This window comes from Amaranthus tricolor, chromosome 6, assembly GCF_026212465.1.
Source record: "Amaranthus tricolor cultivar Red isolate AtriRed21 chromosome 6, ASM2621246v1, whole genome shotgun sequence".
Classification (NCBI taxonomy): Eukaryota; Viridiplantae; Streptophyta; class Magnoliopsida; order Caryophyllales; family Amaranthaceae; genus Amaranthus; species Amaranthus tricolor.
This window is the reverse complement of record NC_080052.1, coordinates 6,023,896-6,044,797: the sequence shown is the minus strand read 5'-3', so window position 1 is coordinate 6,044,797 and position 20,902 is coordinate 6,023,896. Positions and strand designations below refer to the sequence as shown.

General features: G+C 40.2%; 1 non-coding gene across 1 annotated transcript; it reads left to right on the top strand.

Moving 5' to 3' along the window:
* Positions 1 to 2,748: 2,748 nt before the first annotated feature.
* Positions 2,749 to 2,856, top strand: LOC130816750 (small nucleolar RNA R71). The gene has a single exon (XR_009043289.1). It is a non-coding gene; the product is annotated as a small nucleolar RNA R71 (small nucleolar RNA).
* Positions 2,857 to 20,902: the final 18,046 nt, after the last annotated feature.

The window sequence follows — 20,902 nt, the reverse complement described above, 5'->3', positions numbered from 1 at the left end:
GTTTAGCTAGAACATCCAACTTGGGAACAGTAGATTTGCTGTCTCCATTTTACATCCCAAGCGATATACTTCTCCTAACTTCAATTGAAACATTTTGACATGTACGTTTCCATAAGCTAAGGCATAGGTACTATCAACGATCATAATCATAATCGGATATCGACCTGCACAATCTCTAAAAACATGTTCGCTTAAATAAAGTGTAGTCATCATAAAAAATCAAGAGGTCCAACAAGGACAAGTGAATGTTGTCTTCTCTTGGTCATCAGGATGAATGGGAATTTGTAAGAATCCAGAATAACCATCCAAATAACAAAAATATCTATGACAAGCTAACCTTTCAAGCATCTGATCAATGAAGGGGAGAGGGAAATGATCCTTATGAGTAGCTAAATTTAGTCTCCTGTAATCAATGCACATGCGCCAACCAGTGACAGTTCTAGTGGGAATTAATTCGTTTTTATCATTTTTAACAACAGTCATCCCACCTTTTTTTGGAACCACTTGCACAGGACTTACCCACTTAGATGCAGCAATAGGAAAAATAATGCCTGCGTCAAGTAGTTTCAATACCTCACTTTTCACGACTTCTTGCATGTTAGGGTTTAAGCGCCTTTGTGGTTGAATACAAGGCTTGTGATCTTCTTCTAAATGAATCCTATGCATGCAAAAGTCGGGACTAATACCTTTCAAATCATCAACACTATATCCAATGGCCTTCTTATGAGTTTTCAGAACATCCAAAAGTTGGGAAAGTTGGGCATCATTGAGTGTAGCGCGCTGACGATAACAGGATGGAGCTCTTGCTCATCAAGAAAAAAATACTTAAGATAGGAAGGGAGAGGTTTTAGTTCGGGCTTCTTTACCTCAACTTTGCATACAGGCCGAACTAACCTCTGCACTCTCTTGCACTTGCTGTGACTAAGCTCTTCATTACAAAGAGCTTGTTCAATAGCATCAATTTCAGTCTTCCAAATGCTAGCATCACCTGTAGAAGATTCAAGACAAAGAACGGCCTCCAAAGGATCTTTCATAAGAGTTAGGGGCAAGTTATCATGACAAATCACATCAACTACATCAATAGCATAGCATTTTTCCTCAAGCATGGGACCTTTCAAAGCAATGCTCAAATTGAAAGTTACATTGCCATCCTCCACAGAAAGTGTAAGTCTACCATTTTTCACATCAATAACTGCTCCTGCTGTATGAAGGAAAGGTCTTCCTAAAATAATAGGAATTTGTCCATCTTCCTCCATATCAAGAACAACAAAATCAACAGGGATATAAAACTTACCTACCCTAACAGGGACGTCCTCTAATATACCCAAAGGATATTTAACAGAACGGTCGGGCATTTGTAAAGTAATATTGGTGACTTTTAGATCTCCCATTTTCAGTTTAGAACAGACAGAAAAAGGCATTACACTGACACTAGCTCCTAAATCACATAAAGCTTTATCAATAAACAGTGTCCCAATGTGACAGGGGATGGAGAAACTACCAGGATCTTTCAGTTTTGGAGGGGATTTATTTTGTAGCAAAGCACTACATTGTTCAGTAAAAGCAACCGTTTCCACCTCACTAAAAGCTCTTTCCCTAGTGAATATGTCCTTCATGAATTTAGCATAAGCAGGCACTTGTGTGATTAATTCAGTAAAAGGAACTGTTACCTGCAAATTCTTAACCACCTCCAAGAACTTACCGAACTGCTTGTCAAGTTTGTTCTTCAATTGGAGGTTGGGGAAAGGAAGTGTGATGGGAGGCACTTGCAATGCCTCTTCTTTTGCTTTCTCTTTCTCGTGCACTGCCTCAGAAGGTGCTTCATCAATAACCACTTCAGGAATGCCCACATCTTTCGAATTTGACTCTTCATTGTGAGGCATGGGTGGCTCATCATAACTCAATCCGCTCCTTGTAGTGATTGCATTGGCGGTCTCCTTGCCATGTGGTTAAGTGGGTTGGCCGGGCAATGCTCCTGCTTGTCTAGAGGAGCTAGATGCAGCTAATTGAGCGACTTGAGTTTCAAGCATTTTATTGTGAGTACCGAGTTGCTCAAGCTGTTTGGCCATTTGGGCCATCATGTTTTTCAATTCCCCCAATTCGGATTGGGGTTGTTGGTTCTGAAATTGCTGCTGTTGATGGCCTTGAGGAGGCCTTTGGAAACCGAGTGGTCCTTGATTGGGCTGAAATTGCTGATGTTGCCCATATTGTTGTTGTGGTGCTTGTGGTGGAAAGTGTTGCTGTTGAGGATTTAACACATTGTTGCTGCGATATGACAAGTTAGGATGATTCCGAATTCCAGGATAGTTGAAAGGAGGACGAGCTTGAAAATCATTAACTTGCTCTGGCATCCCCATAGATCCATTGGGATTAACAGAACACTCCATTAGAGAATGACCATGCATACCGCAATAATCACAAGCAACTCCACCTTGGCTAGAGGTAGCCATAGCATTGACGGGCATAGATGTACTAGCATTCATGCGCATCCCATCGATTTTCGCATTCAAAGCTGAGATTTGTGATGATAGAAGGGAATAAGTTTCAACTTCATGCTTCCCCTTCCTTGGTGCTTGAGCTGCGCGCCTAGATGAGCTATTCCATTGATTTTCAGCAAGAGTATCCAAGAGTGAAATAGCCTCAGAAGTTTGTTTGTTCATGAAAGAGCCGCCAGCCGCACCATCTACCATCCTCTTAGTCTCATTATCAAGACCATTATAAAAAGATTTCATAAGAAATTCCTTCTCAATACCGTGATGAGGGCACATATATTGGTAATCTTTGAATCTCTCCCACGCATCATGAAAAGTCTCCCCTGCATCTTGTGAGAAACTATAGAGTTTAACTCTGTAGTCATGAGTCTTATAACCGGGATAATACTTCACTAGAAAAGCATCAGACAGTTGCGCCCAAGTAGTAATGGTGTTGGGAAGAGAGTTATACCAACGTTGAGCCTTGCCTGCCAAAGAGAAACGAAAGAGGTACAAGTAGAGCTCGTCGTCAGTCATCCCAGTAATCTTTTGTAGAGAACATGCTTGAAGGAATTTCTGCAGATGATCGACGGGTTCTTCATTGTCAAGACCATAGAACTGATTTCCCGTGATCATATTCATAACATGGGATTTGATGTCAAAGTTTCCAGCATTAGTAGTCGGCATCCTAATCCCCGCGGTAACATTGCTAGCCTTGGGCTGTGTAGACTGCCTAAGAGTTCTCTCGGGAGCCTGACCTGCCATGTCAAGAGATTGAGAGGCTTGTTGAGCTTGTTTACGAGCCTCCGCCCTCCTTTTCTTTGCACTTGCGTGTGTTCTACGAGCAGTTGCCTCAACCTCAAGATCAAAAAGCAAAGGTTGCTTGTTGGTACTCCTGGTCATGCACAAAAACACTAGAACAAACGTAAATACGCTCGAACAAAAGTTGTTCCTCGAGTGGGTTAGCAAAAGCAAACACTAAATTCAAAAAGAAAAATTGTTGACCTTCCCCGGCAACGGCGCCAAATTTTGATAGGTCGTTTTACTACCAAAAATAATTCCTAATTAACCTAACTAGTATAGTTGGGAAAGTAGGGTCGAACCACTGTGGAAGGACAAATAAAGTCACAATTTGAACCAAGTTCACTATTGCTAACGATCAAATGTTGGACTTTTGTTTATCTAGGTAGAACGCAAAAACAAGAGATGAATAAAATTCAATAATTAAAAACCTAGGGCTAAAAGGATTCACTATGCATCGATCATGATTCATGAACAATAATTGGGATAGGAATGAATATAGGCGAAGGAAGATGTTGCTCTCGCAAACAAATTCGACAATCAAACAATAAAACAAGCTATTGCGATTAAAGCTTAATTGTTCAAAGAAGGAAATCGTTCACTCAAACTCGCAACTCTCGCTTACAGAATTGAGCGAATAAAACTTGCAAATTGGCCAAACATGCAATCAATACAAATCCCATCAATTGAATCGCCTAGACAAACCAAATTTAAATCCTAAAATCAAACAAGAATCATGACCCTTTGCATAGTTTCACCAAGCCCTAGAAATAAAACTACTCACTAAGCATATTAAAACTAACAAGAGATTCAACAATGAAATCCATGGAGAAAATCAAATTCAAATTAAATGTAGAAACAAACATTCAAAGATAACAACGATAAACAAGAATAAGAAATTAGAATTGAAAATAATACCTTCAATATAATTAAGATTACAATATCGAAATGTTGATTAACAATCCCTCAAGGCAAGTAATATCAGAAATCCCTTCAAAATCAAGCCCTCAAAATAGAGAAAAAAAACTTTAAAACCTGGAAATTCCCCTCAAAAGCTATTTATATCCTCCTCCAAAGAGATCGGAGGATACGGAAGTTACTAAAAAAAAATAACTGCTTGACCCGGTCGGGTATGTGGAAACCCGGGCGGGTACGAGGCATAACTAAATCTCAAAGATCAAAAAGTTTCTAAGTTCAAGAGTAAACCCGGCCAGGTATGTGGAAACCCGCCCGGGTACGCAGCAGAGCATTTTAATCTTCAATTGAAGCCTGGCCGGGTATGTGGAAACTCGGCCGGGTATGAGAGTCTCACCCGGCGGGGTATGTGGAAACCCACCCGGGTATGAGAGGCTCACCCGGCCGGGTATGTGGAAACCCGGCCGGGTCCGTGTGGCCACTTTTTCCTCCAAATAGCGTCTTCAAATTCTTCTAAGTATCAAGTGCAGACCCGGCCGGGTATGTGGAAACCCACCCGGGTATGAGAGGCTCACCCGGCCGGGTATGAGGAAACCCACCCGGGTATGAGACCTGGTCAGCACAAAAATGACCTTTGAGTAGCTTATGACCTTCCAACTTGCAAATCTCGCTCCAAGAGTCGATTCCTAGTATAATTAGAGCTTTGTACCTACAAAATAGATAAGAAACAAATACTCCAACCAAGCATAAAAACCAATAGAAAATTGAGCAAAATACGCGAGAAATGCTATGAAAATACAATGGGGGCATGGTAGAAAAAAATATATAAAATACACACATCATAACCGATCACAAATAATGGTAACCGTCCCAAAAGACGTTTCCCGTGAAAAGAAACTTCAATTGCGCGACCCGTGTAAAACTACGCGAGCCGCAGAGTGAGATCAGAAGCAACTCCGTGCCTCGCGGAGTATTACGCGCCCCGCGGACCTGAGGCAGAGTCAACTCCGCGCCCCGCGGAGTTCTAGAGTCTAGTGGGGACGGGACGGAGTTGACGCTCCAGAGTCTAGTGGGGCAAGGAGAGATAGTAATGAGGAGGTTGTTCCTGTAGTAAACCCAAACTCAGTGTTACTAATAAATTTCGACGAGTTGGATTTCGAGGAGGACCCCGAGGAGGATCCAGAAGAGGACCCGGAGGAGGACCCCGATGAGGATCCAGAAGAAGAATTTGAGGAGGATTTCGAAGGAAATTCTGATGAGGAGCAGGGAGAATTTATGGAGGAGGATTCCTTAGGAGTGGTAGAAGAGACTGATGAGGATAACTTAGGGGATGGATATAATGCTGATGAGGAGGGGGAAATAGCTGATATAGAGGGAATTCTGAGCGATACTGATAGCGGAGTAGTTATTCTAGGGGGTTGGCCGGTGAGGCGAGAGGATCTCATGAGTGAGGAAGAAAGTGAGATCATGATGTGGGAGGAGGAACCACCTGAGCCAATAATTGTAGAGCTTTCTGATTCCGTAGCGCGACTTACTATGAGTGATTCCTTATCTGTAGGAACCCTTTCTGTTTCCGATAGCGCGTCTAGCGATGATTCTGGTGATGCTGATTTTGACCCTGATCAATACATGGAGGATCAGGACCGTCTGGATGAGTCGCCTTTATTTGCCTGATTGTTTTTACTTTATTTGATTGTGCATGTGTACGAGTTCGTATCTTTAGTTCCTTAGTAGAATAAATTGCGAACGATTTTGTTGGTTAAATGATTTGGTTGTTTATCTCAGACTTTTGTAGTATTTGAACAGTGGTTATGTGGGAATTTATACCCAAATATTTCTTTTTAGATTGGAACTATATGGTATTATTGTTATGAATTTGAATCGATTCAGTATTGTAATTATGGAAAAATGAATAGATTTGATTAAAGACTCATTGTTCAACCCTTTTTCCTTTAGGGCTACTACCTTGTTTTTTTAGAACAATAACAGAATGAGTTTTTCCTTAACCACAAACGCTGTAGAAATGTATTTACATACCTTGTTTAACCTAATGCAGTATACCTGCCATCATGCCACCCTTTTTGAAAAGGTCCGTGCCAAGAGGAAACTCTGATCGCGTGCTTCGAAACCTTGTTAAGGCCCTAGCTGGCGCAAGGAATCCGAGACAGAAATCTTTGGAGGAAAAGGCTTCGTCAATTAGTAAGAGAATAGCCCAGAGTAAACCCACGACTTATAGTGGTAAAGGTGAACCTTCTATGTTGGAAAACTGGCTGAGAGAATTTGACAAGCTTTTTAGTGTGGTGAGATATCCTGCTGAGCTTATGGTTGACCAAGCCGCGTTTTTCCTAGTGGAAGACGCTGACTATTGGTGGACACATAGTAAGATGAGGTTGATATCAAAAAACGACGGTGACTTAAGCTGGGAAGGATTTAAGGGGGCGTTAAGGGACCAATTTTATCCGCCTCATGTTAGGAAGGACAAATCAAATGAGTTTGCTAGGTTCGAAATGGGAAACCTAACTGTAGATGAATATTATCAGAAATTTATGGAATACTTGAAGTTTTGCCCTGAGGATGTCCCAACTGAGGGAAAGAAAATACAGCGTTTTGAGTTAGGTCTATCGTATGAGATCCAAAAACAAATTGAGACTGATAGATATGATACGTTGGACCAGCTATACAAGAGAGTTGCGCAGGTTGGAAATGTTATCAGGAAGGAAAAAGAGAAGTTGGGCCATAGCGGAGAAAAGAGAAAAGAACCCGTGTTTCAGAATGATACGAATGCGAGTAATCAAATCCAAAATCAATTTAAGAAGCACAAACCGTTTGGAGGCTTTCAGGAGAAAGGTTTCCATTCTGGTCAAAACAGCAAGAATGGGGGAAATTCGAGACTAGAGGCTAGAATGCAGAAGCCTTTGTATGATCGCAATGGGAAGGAAAGAATCTTCAACTGTAGGAGATGCCAAAAGAATCACCCAGGAAGGGACTGCCGGGGTTCGTTAGTGGACTGTTCTTACTGTGGTAAGCCGGGCCATATAATGTACGAGTGTTATACTCGCATAGGACAACAAGAGTTGCAAGGGGGAAATCATAGAGGTTTCCAACAACAAAGACTCACTAACGGACGGAGTAGTAATGAAGCTGGTAGGGGGAATCACAATGGTGGAAGTTTTGGCCGGAACTTGGGAGGTGCCTCAAACCCTAGGTTTCCGGGAAATAACTCCGGTGTTCAGCAACGACCGGGAAATGCTAGAAACGAGAATTTCTTTTCAAGCCAACGTGGTAATCAAGGAGGTGTTACTACTTCTACCCAGAACGACGGCAGGCTTTCGGCAGTTAACTCAAGGGAGGCAGCGCAGGCGTCGGATGTGGTCATAGGTACGTTCTGTATTAATACAAAATTCGTTAAAGTACTTTTTGATTCTGGTGCATCGTGCTCGTTTGTTTCAAAGTCTAGAGTTAAGGATTTAGAATTGGAGAACCCCGAGGAAACATCTTTTTCAGTCTCTACTCCTTCTGGGGAGACTTTTCATTGTAATACGTTGTTCTGTGAAGTGCCGGTTAAGATATAGAAAGTAAAATTTCCAAGTAATTTATTTTCTCTAGAAATGGATGATTTAAATGTAATACTTGGGATGGATTGGCTAAGTAGGTATAAAGCGATAATAGATTGTGAAGAACAGTCAGTGACCTTAAGTGGACCTAGGGGAGAGAAGGTTAAATATAGGAGTCTTCCTAAGGGACCGAGGATAAAAATTGTATCGTCATTGAAGGTCAGGAAGTTAATCAAGCAAGGGCAACCGTGGTTTCTGTGTAGTATAAGTAAAGTAGGGGAGCGGAAGTTGCAGCTTGAGAACATTCCAGTGGTCCGTGATTTTAGAGATGTTTTTCCAGAAGAACTTCCTGGTATGCCGCCAAGAAGGGACGTGGACTTCTCGATTGATTTAATCCCTGGGACAGGGCCAATTTCAAAAGCTCCTTACCGAATGGCCCCAAAGGAGATGGAAGAATTGAAAGTCCAATTGGAGGAGTTGCTAGAGAAGGGTTATATAAGACCCAGTGTGTCGCCTTGGGGAGCCCCAGTGTTGTTTGTAAGGAAAAAGGACGGAACGATGCGTTTCTGTATTGATTACAGAGAACTTAATAAGGTCACTGTTAAGAATAAGTACCCATTACCATGGATCCATGATCTTTTTGATCAGTTGCAAGGGGCAGGAGTCTTTTCCAAGATTGATCTGCGGTCCGGGTATCATCAGTTACGCATCAAGGAGGAGGATATTAGTAAATCAGCTTTTAGAACCAGATACGGACACTTCGAATTTACCGTGATGCCTTTTGGGTTGACCAACGCACCTGCGGCATTTATGGGGTTGATGAATCGGGTTTTTAACGCGTACCTCGATAAGTGTGTGGTGGTGTTCATTGATGATATTTTGGTATATTCCAAGAGCCAAGAAGAACATCAAGAGCATTTAAGGATAGTCTTGCAGATTCTGCGAGAGAATCAGTTGTATGCTAAGTTTTCGAAGTGTGAATTTTGGTTAGAGCAAGTGGCTTTTCTGGGTCACATTGTTTCTAAGCAAGGAATTTCCGTTGATCCAGCAATAGTAGCAGTTGTTCGGGATTGGTCTACACCTCGGAATGTTACAGATATCCGGAGTTTCTTGGGATTAGCAGGATACTATCGTCGCTTTGTGAAGGACTTTTCTCGCATCGCTCGTTCACTGACAGCCTTGATGAAGAAGGAAAAGAATTTCGAATGGACTGAGGAGTGCGAGAGGGATTTCAGTTGTTGAAGGAGAAGTTAACTACAGCCCCTGTGTTGACCTTACCTGATCCATCTTTGGAATACTCCGTCTACAGTGACGCTTCCAAACATGGATTAGGTTGTGTTTTAATGCAAGATAGGAAAGTGGTGGCGTATGCTTCATGTCAACTAAGGACTCATGAGGTGAATTATCCAACACATGACTTGGAGTTAGCGGCTGTGGTTTTCGCATTGAAAATCTGGCAACATTATCTTTATGGTGTCAAATGCAAGGTCTTTACGGATCATAAAAGCTTGCAATTTTTATTCACTCAATCCGAGTTGAATTTGCGCCAACGACGTTGGTTAGAACTTATCAGTGATTATGATTTGGAGATTTCCTATCACGAAGGCCGTGTGAATGTAGTCGCTGATGCTTTGAGTAGGAAATCGAGGCATTCAGTCTCAGCGTTAATAACCTCTGAGGAGTTGTGTAAGGAGTTTGGGAGAATGAACTTGGAGATAATCCAAGAAGGGGAATTGGAAGCCAAGTTGAGTGCCTTGTCTATCCAACCTACCTTTTTCGAAGAGATTATGGCTAAGCAACTGGAAGACCCAAAGTTCATTAAACTTCGGGAGCAGATCAGTGAAGGGAGAGCTGAAGGTTATACAATTCATGAGGACAGTAGTCTTCGTTTTAAAGGACGGTGGTGCGTGCCGGATGGGTGTGACTCCTTGAAGGAAAAATTATTGAACGAAGCTCATTATTCTAGATACTCGGTTCATCCTGGTGGGGATAAGATGTATCAAGATTTAAAATGCATGTTTTGGTGGTCTGGTATGAAAAAGAATATTGCTGATTTTGTTTCCAAGTGTTTAACGTGTCAAAAGGTTAAGAGTGAACATCGAAGACCAGCTGGGTTACTGCAACCTCTGGAAGTCCCGGTATAGAAGTGGGATGACATATCTATGGATTTCGTGTTAGGGTTGCCACGAACTAAGGCTGGTAATGATACTCTTTGGGTGATTGTGGATAGGCTTACTAAGTCTGCAAGGTTTATTCCGATGAACTGTAAGTGGGATATGGAACAACTTGCTCGTGCCTATATTAGATGCGTTGTTCGATATCACGGAATACCTCGTACTATTGTCTCCGATCGTGATACTCGATACTTGTCACATTTTTGGAAATCATTACAGCAGGCTTTGGGAACCACTCTTCTTCATAGTACGTCTTTTCACCCTATGACGGATGGTCAGACTGAACGTGTCAATCAGATACTAGAAGACATGTTGAGAGCAATAGCCATGGAATGGCAAGGTTCTTGGGATGAACATTTGGATTTAGTATAATTCTCTTATAATAACAGTTATCAAGCAACGATTCAAATGGCTCCGTTTGAAGCACTTTATGGTCGTAAGTGCCATAGTCCTGTATGTTGGGATGATTTTACTGAATCTGTCACCTTAGGACCTGATATGCTTGTGCAAATGACTGAGAAAGTAAAGTTAATTCGCGATAAAATGAAGGCAGCCCAGGATAGACAAAAATTGTACGCCGATCTCCGACGTCGGCCTGATGAGTACGAGGTAGGCGACAAAGCTCTACTCCGTGTGTCTCCGATGAAAGGTGTGGTTCGTTGTGGTGCTCGTGGGAAGTTAAGCCCGCGTTTCATTGGTCCCTATGATATTGTGGAGCGAATTGCAAAGTTAGCTTACCGGTTAGCGTTACCTAACGCGCTGGGTAAAGTTCATGACGTTTTTCATATCTCCCAGTTAAAACGTTATGTTGCGGCTTCTTCGCATGTCTTGGACCCGGAACCGTTAGAGCTTGATGAAAGCCTCACCTATGAAGAGCAGTACTCGGCGAAAAGATGTTGCAATGGTTAAGGTTCTATGGTCCAATCATCGGTCACAAGAGGCAACTTGGGAAACAGAAGCTTCAATGCGAGAGAAGTATCCGTACCTTTTTCCTCAGGTTAGTAAGTTACGGGGACGTAACTTCTTAAGGGGGGCAGGAAGCGGTAGGATTTTGCGCACTTTGAGTTATTTTTGATCTATTTCTTTTGTTGTGTGCTTGTTTTGTCGTTTTTGTGTGTGTGATTATTGTGTGTTTTGTTTGTACGTTGAGGTTTTGGGGTCAAATCCTTTTTAAGGGGGGTAGTCTGTAACACCCCGATATTTTTTTTCCGATATATTAAATGATTTACTAGTAATATTATTATTATTTTTTTTTAGAAGAATATATTTTCTTTTTATTATTTATTTTGTTAGTAGATTAGATCATGAGACTTCAACTTTTAAGGCAATTAAAACCATTTTAAGTCCAAACCTTTTTCCTAACCTATCTTTAATTTCAAAAAAAAAAAATAAAATAAAAATGGGAAGTGAATGGATTGGCCGGCCATATGGAGTATTATGGGGGATTTGTAACTTCTTAGGATATTGAAAGATTAAGGAGTTATTGCCTTCCATAAGTATTGCCTTAATTTTTCCTAAATTGCCTTATTTCCTTAATCTCCTAATTTTCCTTACATCTTCTCATTTCAAGCCATTGCAAGTAAGAAAACACTCCCAAAACCCTCAAAAACCTCACGCCTAATCCTTCTTTTGGTTCATCAATTTTGGTGTTTTGATCTTGAGCAATTGTGAGTAATTCTTAATCTAGTTTTTATTTTTAAGTTTAATTTAAATTTCTATGATTTTTATGTGTGTTATTTTATAGTTATGATTTGTTCATGATTTAAAAAATTCATGTGTGAAAGTATGATGTATTTTCTATCTAAATTAATGTATGGTTTTTTTTTTTTAGGGTTTTGGATATGTTTACATATGTGCGAAAAAAATTTTTTGAAGGATGATTGAAAATATATATATATATAAAAATGGATGTTCATAGAAAAAAAATGTATGTGGTGTTAGAAATTTATTTGTTTATTTTTATTGAATACTAGAAGGGATTTATAATGTTGGTAGTGAAAAAAAAAATATACATGTAAATATGTGATGTGTATGTGTGTATACAATTGTGTAAAAAGAATTATATTGAAAATATATATATATATATATATATATATATATATATATATATATATATATATATATATATATATAATAATAATAATAATAATAATTCATTAAAATTTATTTTTTATGTAAATTTTGTTGTTTAGTTTTAATATGACATAAAGCATTGATATTTATTTTTTTGTGATAAAAAAAATGATGGAATGACAAAATCCCGTAGGTTTTGAAAATGGTGAAAAAAAATGTGTTTTTGGAACATTTTTGGCTTTAAAATTAAGTTAAAAATTGGTGCCAGGGGGTTTTGACGCCTTCCGGACGCAACGGTGAAGTCGGATTTTCAATTTGACAGTTTTAAGTTGAGTTTCTGGACAGATTGTATAGGTTGTCCTGTTTTGTTCATGATTGTGTGTAGTATTCTAGGTATGGATGTGATTGTATATGTGTATGTTGGATGATTTGAGGAAAATGTGTATGTGTGCTTATTTTTCGAATACAATTGAACCTTGTAGGAAGTCGATTCGTGACCGGGAATTGATTAAGACGCTTGTGAGTTGGTTATCTTGCTTAAGGTATGTACACGCAGCGAAGTTCGCATTAGTCCGATGTATCATATAATAATGGTATACAAAAGTAAAGTATGGATATATAGTACGAATAATTTTCTCTTTCGAATAAATAATTTTGATACATTGTTTTGATAAGCAGAGGTTGTATGACCTCACTAACCTTAAAGTGGACGTAGTATGACGTCAATTGGTGGAAATGAATTACTCGCGGTATATGGGGGCATTATGAGCCACCGCGGGGGTATGCATACTTAACCATAGGCACCGAAGTAAGGCGAGTGTCTATGGTAGAGACTTGCTTAGGGGTTAGCTCCCCCTAATGTATTGTCTCACTTATGGAGTTTGGAGTGTACCGGCAGTATGGCTGGATAGTACAGCAGTATGGCTGACTAACCTTTACATGAAAATAATTATTCTTAATAAGCATGATCGAAGCGTACGGTTCTGTGAATTGTCAGCTAATGAATTAAAACTTTCTCTTGTGTTATTATTTATTTGGTATGCGACGTTTGCTGACGTGTACTTTTGGTCTTAACGACCCTGCGATGATGTTGTTTCCTATCTGGGCAATGACTAGCAGTAAGTTAAGTTGCAGGTTTGGGGAGTGAGGATTGACCCTCGAAAAAATAAATCTTTAGAATATAGATGTTTGATAAGAAATAAATCATTAGAATTTCTAGTTAAGTTTGAAGAACATTTGGTTTTTATGAGGCGATTTTCGTTCTCAAGTTGTAATAAGTAGATTTAACTTTTCGTTCTTATCCGCTGCTAAGAATTTTTTATTATCTAGTAGTTCTTAATAACACTAATAGAACTCGATCTGCACGTTTTCCTTAACTTCAAAACCATTTTAAACTGTTTTCTAACATCCCGGTTTGACTCGGATTATAGTTGCCTTTATTCCGAGATGTTACATATTCCAATCCTTTATATTCTAAAATAACAACGGAAACCATAAACTTATAGACTAAGCTTTCTCTCGCTTGCCCATTGCAAACCATATCTTTGGTTTGCACTTGATGTGTATGAGTAAATAAATCATACGAAGAGGGCATCCTTTACGTTCTTGCTCCTAAAGGCCTAAACTCATCTCTTCAACGGCATTTCTTCCTTCCTTGACCGAACAAGAGTCATATTTCCCAAATGAACTTCTCAATCCAACTCGGTTTGTAATCAATTTTTCTCACAGGTTTTCCTATGCGTAAAAGTGACGTTGTTGTACTTGGTCTTGGCTTTCTTCTTCCATTCTATTTAGACAAGTGATCGGAGTAAGAGAACGATCCAAAGACCTTGTTTCTTAAATACAAAATACAATTATTGGATATAATTTTTAAACAATAATTAATTTTTAATATGAAATTAATATTTACTTGAAACTTCTATGTGTTGTGCGACAGGGGAAGCAAGGTCGATGAACAACAATGAAAACAACAGGAAATTCAATGCAAACAATAATAAAATGACACAAGAAATTTAACGTGGTTCGCTATCAATGTGATAGCTACGTCCACCGGCACCGAGAACAAACAATTTCACTATGATCGCAAAGAATACAAGATGAATTACAATCACGCTCACAAATTACGATGGCTCTCTTGTGATCTCTCTTTCAATTTGTGAATCATACTACCCTAGTGCTAACAAGAGGGTGTATTTATAATAAATCAACTTGAAAGGCAGTTTTAGAGACTAAATAACCACAAATAACCGACCACAAATAAAGGTAACGTCCCAAAAGACGTTTCCCATGAAAAGAAACTTCAATTGCGCGACCCGTGTAAAACTACGCGAGCCGCAGAGTGAGATCAGAAGCAACTCCGCTCCTCGCGGAGTTCTACGCGTCCCGCGGAGTACCCTCTGACCTGAACCCATCTTCTTCCAATGGTGCTTAGCAAGTTTGAGTCACCATTATTAACAATCTCCACCTTGACGAAAACTCGTATTCAGCAAACGAACTCATCAACACATAGTGAACATATCTCAAGCCATAACCCGATGTAAAGCTCATGCATAAGCCGTACATCCCGATAAATCTTCAACCAAGACTCATCCCGACAAGTCTCCAACCAAGACCTATCACCTACTTGTCACCAAGTGTAACAACTCATAATGCTCCACCTGCATCACAAGCCCCGGGCAAGCTCCACCTTAAGGCCAACATGCTTACAATAGGTGCTCCCCAACACCGCCCCTAAGGGTCTACTACATCACATAGTAATCGATATTTAGCAAGTCTAAACAATGTTTAAACTTACTAAATGAAACAGACTTAGTAAAGAAATCAGCTGGGTTGTCAGCGGTTCTGATCTTCTTTACCTTTACTCTCTTGTCAGTACATAAGAAATGATACCTGACATCAATGTGCTTGGTCCGATCATGGTGTACTTGGTCTTTAGATAAGCAAATGGCACTTAGACTATCACAATACACTGTAGCAAAATCCTGTGCGATACCCAGTTCACCTACAAGGTCTTTGAGCCATATAGACTCCTTAGCTGCAGAAGTTAAAGCCATGTACTCAGCTTTAGTAGTAGACAACGTAACCGAAGACTGCAATGTAGACTTCCAACTAACCACAGAGCCGCCCAAAGTAAACACATACCCGGTCACCGACCTCCTGGTATCCACATCAGCTGCATAATCAGAATCACTATATCCAGTTACCAAACACTCCTTACCATTCCCATACACAAGACCAATATCAGTTGTCCCTCTCAAATAGCGAAAAATCCTTTTCACCCCCTGTCAGTGCTCTCTCCTAGGTCGAGCCATGAACCTACTCACAACACTGACAGCGTGCGCAATATCCGGCCTAGTACAGACCATAGCATACATCAAACAGCCAACAGCGTTGGCATACGGGACTCTAGACATATACGCCAGCTCCTCCTCAGTTTGAGGTGACATGGACAAAGACAATTTGCAGCTCATAGATGTTGGTGTACTTATATGCTTCAATTTCTCCATCCCAAAACGAGACGAAATCCTTTCAATGTAACTTTTCTGAGTCAAGAAAAGCTTACATCTAGCCTGATCCCTATAGATCTCCATACCCAAAATCTTCTTAGCTGGACCCAAATCTTTCATGTCAAATTTCGAGCTTAGCAACTCTTTAAGTCTAGCAATATCCGATTTATTCTTTGTGGCAACAAGCATGTCATCAACATATAGCAACAAATAAATCATAGAACCGTCATCCAGCTTACTATGATACACACAGCAATCATACGAATTCTTATCAAAACCATGCGAAACCATAAAAGAATCAAACCTCTTGTACCACTACCGAGGGGATTTCTTAAGTCCATACAACGACTTTAGCAATCTGCATGCATAGTGCTCTTTCCTTGGAATCTCGAAGCCCTCAGGCTGCTTCATCAAAATCTCCTCCTCTAAATCGCCATGAAGGAAAGCCGTCTTAACATCCAGCTGCTCCAGCTCAAGGTCATAATGTGCTACAATTGACAATAGCACACGAATAGAAGTATGTCGAACCACCGGTGAGAATATCTCCACAAAGTCAACCCCTTCTACCTGACTGAACCCCTTTGCAACTAGCCTAGCCTTAAAACGAACTTTCTCAGATTCAGATGACCCTTCTTTCTTCTTAAAGATCCCCTTACACCCTACATGTTTTCTTCCCTCTGGTACCTTCACAAGTTCCCACACTCTGTTCTTGTAAAGAGATTGCATCTCTTCACCCATTGCAGCAAGCCATTGCACAGACTCACTACAACTAATTGCTTGTTTATACGTGGCAGGTTCATATGACTCTACATCATCAGCTCCACTCAATGCATAACCTGTCAAATTCTCAACAAAGCAATTCCTTCCTTTCATCTCTTTAATCAATCTAACAGGCTTCTTGATAACTCGTCCAGGTCTCTCAAGAATGGTGTCAGATTGACTAGATGAACCCTGATTAGACTGCTCCACCTCCTCCCCAGAGTTAGAAAAAGATGGAACAACCTTAGGTTCAGGAGTACTCGGGACTGGAACCTCAGCATCATTATCAATAAATTGCACTCGAGGTAAATCAACAATGGATGACTGATGTACCTCAAGTACTCCATCTATCTGCAGCAAGTTCTCCCCTTCTTTTCCCAAATCAGAAGACTCCGAGCTCTTCTTGGAATACATGGTGCTCTCATCAAAAGTGACATCCCTACCAAGAATGACCCGACGCTCCAAAGGTGAATAGATCCTAAACCCCTTCACACCATCACCCTACCTAACAAAACACCCCGTCTTGGCTCGTGGATCCAGCTTACCCTCACTCACATGATAATAAGCAACACAGCCAAAAACCTTCAAATTAGAGAAACTAGGCAACTTACCACTCCAGATCTCAAACGGGATTTTGGAGTCAATTCCCGAATAAGGACCCCTATTGACGATATAACAAGCTGTCATCACAGCTTCACTCCAATACCTCCTCCCAAGCCCTGCATTAGAGAGCATGCATCGAATTCTCTCAAGCAGTGTCTGATTAACCCGCTCTGCGACACCGTTCTGCTGTGGTGTCATCCTGACGGTATGATGCCGACCAATACCCTCTTTTGCACAGAACTGATTAAACTCTTCTTTGCAAAACTCTAGCCCATTGTCTGTTCATAGGTTATTGATCTTCCTACCCTGTCGATTCTCCACCAAAGCTTTCCATTGCTTAAAATCTTTGAAGGCCTCATCATTTGACTTAAGCAACCTAAGCCATGTGTATCGGGATTTGTCATCTACAAAGGATACAAAATAGCGGAAACCTCCCATACCTTCAACCCTAAATGGACCCCAGCAATCTGAATGGATGTAATCGAGCACTTCATCAATAATGTGAGCACCCTTGCTGAACTTTGACCTGTGCTTCTTCCCAAACACACAATGCTCTCAAAATTCAAGGTTGGCAACCTTGATCCCGGATAGTAGACCCCTCTTAGACAATAGCTGCATCCCCTTCTCCCCCATATGACCAAGCCTCATGTGCCAAATCTTGGTCATCTCCTGGTGAGACACTGATGCGCAAACCGCAGAACTAGACAGTGTGACACCCTCAAAGACATAGAGGGTGTTCTTCTTGATACCCTTAAGTACCAACTCCGAACCTCGATAAATGGATAGCTCCCCACCTGAAAACGCTCCATTGTACCCCAAATCATCCAAGGCACCCAATGAAATCAGATTCTTCCCCAAAGCAGGGACATGTTGCACCCTATTCAATGTCAACCTTCGCCCATCACTAGTCCTCAATCTCATGGATCCTATACCCGTAACCTTACAAGGTGCGTTGTTACCTACAATAACATTACCCCCATTGCAAGACTCATACGTGTCAAACCAATCTCGACGCGGACTCATATGGAACGAACACCCCGAATCTAGAACCCAATCATCAGAAAGATCCCCAGACTTAGCAGAACTCACTAATGCCAAGTCTTCCTCCGAATTATAGTTCTTCTTCGGTTTTACTTCAACTATAGCAGCTTGGGACTTGCCCTTCCTCACCGGACAATTAGCCCTAAAGTGACCCGGTTCTTTGCAGTAATAACAGGTCTTCCTCGCAGTCTTACCAGATCCCTCATTGCCGTTTTCAGCACCCGACCCAGTATAGTTGCCCTTGTTAACCCCCTTCTTCTTTTTAGACTTCCCGAACTTAACAATTAACCCACTGCCACTATCCCCGTTATCAGTTATAGCCTTTTGACGAAGTTCCCTAGTATGAAGTGCTGCCTTCACTTCTTCTAGGGTCAGGGAGTCTTTACCAACAACAAACGACTCCACAAAATTCTCATAGCTAGACAATAGAGACACAAGTAAAATCAACACGGCATCCTCATCATCTATTTTAACATCTAAGTTACGCAAATCCAATAAAATAGAGTTAAGTTTTTCAAGATGTTCCCGTAAGGGAGTACCTGACTGCATTCGGAGGCTGAACAACCGCTGCTTCAGAACTAATTTGTTGGTCAGCGACTTAGTCATATGCAATGACTCCAACATCATCCAAAGTTCCGCCGCTGTAGCCTGATCAGCGACCTCCGTGATGATGTGATCATCCAAACTTAGCAAAATGGTAGAATGAGCCTTTTCCTCCATTACTGCTAATTGTGCGTTAGTTAATCCATCATCCGACCCCGCAGTGGTACTCCATAAAGCCAACGGACGCCGGATTTGCTGCTGTTTCAAGAGAGCCTTCATCTTTATTTGCCATAGCCCGAAGCTATTTTTCCCGGTAAATTTCTCAATTCTTATTGTAGAATCTCCAGCCATTGTTTCGCTCAAAAAACTCTCCAAGGACTTTAAAAACTGAGCTCTGATACCAATTGTTGTGCGACAGCGGAAGCAAAGTCGATGAACAACAATGAAAACAACAGGAAATTCAATGCAAACAATAATAAAATGACACAAGAAATTTAACGTGGTTCACTATCAATGTGATAGCTACGTCGACCAGCACCGAGAACAAACAATTTCACTATGATCGCAAAGAATACAAGATGAATTACAATCACGCTCACAAATTACGATGGCTCTCTTGTGATCTCTCTTTCAATTTGTGAATCATACTACCCTAGTGCTAACAAGAGGGTGTATTTATAATAAATCAGCTTGAAAGGCAGTTTTAAGGACTAAATAACCACAAATAACCGACCACAAATAAAGGTAACCGTCCCTAAAGACGTTTCCCATGAAAAGAAACTTCAATTGCGCGACCCGTGTAAAACTACGCGAGCCGCAATGTGAGATCAAAAGCAACTCCGCGCCCCGCAGACCTGAGGCAGAGTCAACTCCGCGCCCCGCGGAATTCTACGCGTCCCGCGGAGTACCCTCTGACCTGAACCCATCTTCTTCCAATGGTGCTTAGCAAGTTTGAGTCACCATTATTAACACTATGAATAGAAGTCGATAATTTTTTTATTTAGATGCCTCCATGCCCATTAATTTGAATCTTCATATTGCTCAAATGTCATGCAGATGAAAGTGACTATTTGGTTGTCTGAATCAGTAGCAACCCTAAAAATACAACAAACTAAAATTAATGGGTTGACTTTACATAATAAAAAAATAAATTATGAAACATACTTTTAGTTATCAGACAACCATGGTAGAGATTGTCGGTCGCAATGAAGTTGTATGTAATGGCGGCCCCTGAGGAGTCACAAGGGTATCCGGGGTTGGAGTCATATTGGCGTTGCGAACCTCACAACATAACAGGAGAAGGAGTGATTAGGGATGACAATGGGTTAGACTCGGCTCAAATTATCCACCCTTCGATTTTGCTCTGGATAAAACTCGGATTTTTTTTTCAGTTCACCTCCACTTGGAGTCGAATTGTGCATACTTCAATTTGGCTCTGACACGGACTCTGGAATCTTCGACAGAGTTCAGATTGTTTTCAGCTTTATTCTTATCGATATTATACGAATTATTTAAAAGCACAAAAAACTAATAAAGTAGCCTTTCAAATACAACTAAACAAAGATATATGTCTTTCAAATTCTAAAATCACAATTAGAATCGTTAGAATCGTATAAAATGATATAATCACAACTAGGATCATATGATTTTACCAATTCTACACCATTCTAAAAATACTCCACAAAAATGTTAAATTAAGTCTTATCCCACCGTATCAACTATATCCTTGGTCCCAAACTTCTATTTTTTTGCTTTCTAATGATTAAATTGAAATCTTGACCATAATATGACTATTTTATGAATAGAATGTGTGGAAGTTGAGACTCTTAACCTTATAATGAAAATCCTTGCTGTCTTAGAACTATTTTTTTTATCTAGAATACCAATTAAGGTTTGATTTAATTAAAAATACTTTAATCTCATCTTATATTAAGACAAGGTCATATAATAATAATAATTGATAAATTTGAATTTTACATTCTTACCTCTTTTTGCACATTATATCAGTTGCCTTTCTGCCTTTGCCTAACTAAATGTTTGTGGTACATCAATGCCAACTGCCAAACAAGCAACCATTTTAATTTTTTTTTATTATGTGACATGCTATTGATTTCTTCTTATTAGTTATGAGTGCCAACCTTTTCTCTTCTTCCTCTTATTTTTATAAACTTGGGACAAAATTATCAAACAATGAAAGGAGAATTGTAGTTTATAAATATGAGTTCGTTTTTATAACTCTATGAAAGAAGTCGATGAATAAGCACATATAAACTAAGAAACTGACTATCAACTCCATTTAATATTGACTTGATCTATGATAACTCGTTTTGTGTCCAGAAAAACCAAACCAATTATAGATCGATGATAACTCGAGGCTGATTGACACTCAACTCGAACTTCAACTAGTAACGGAACCAGTGCGAACCCGATAACACGAATAAACGTTGTTAAATCAACCCGTA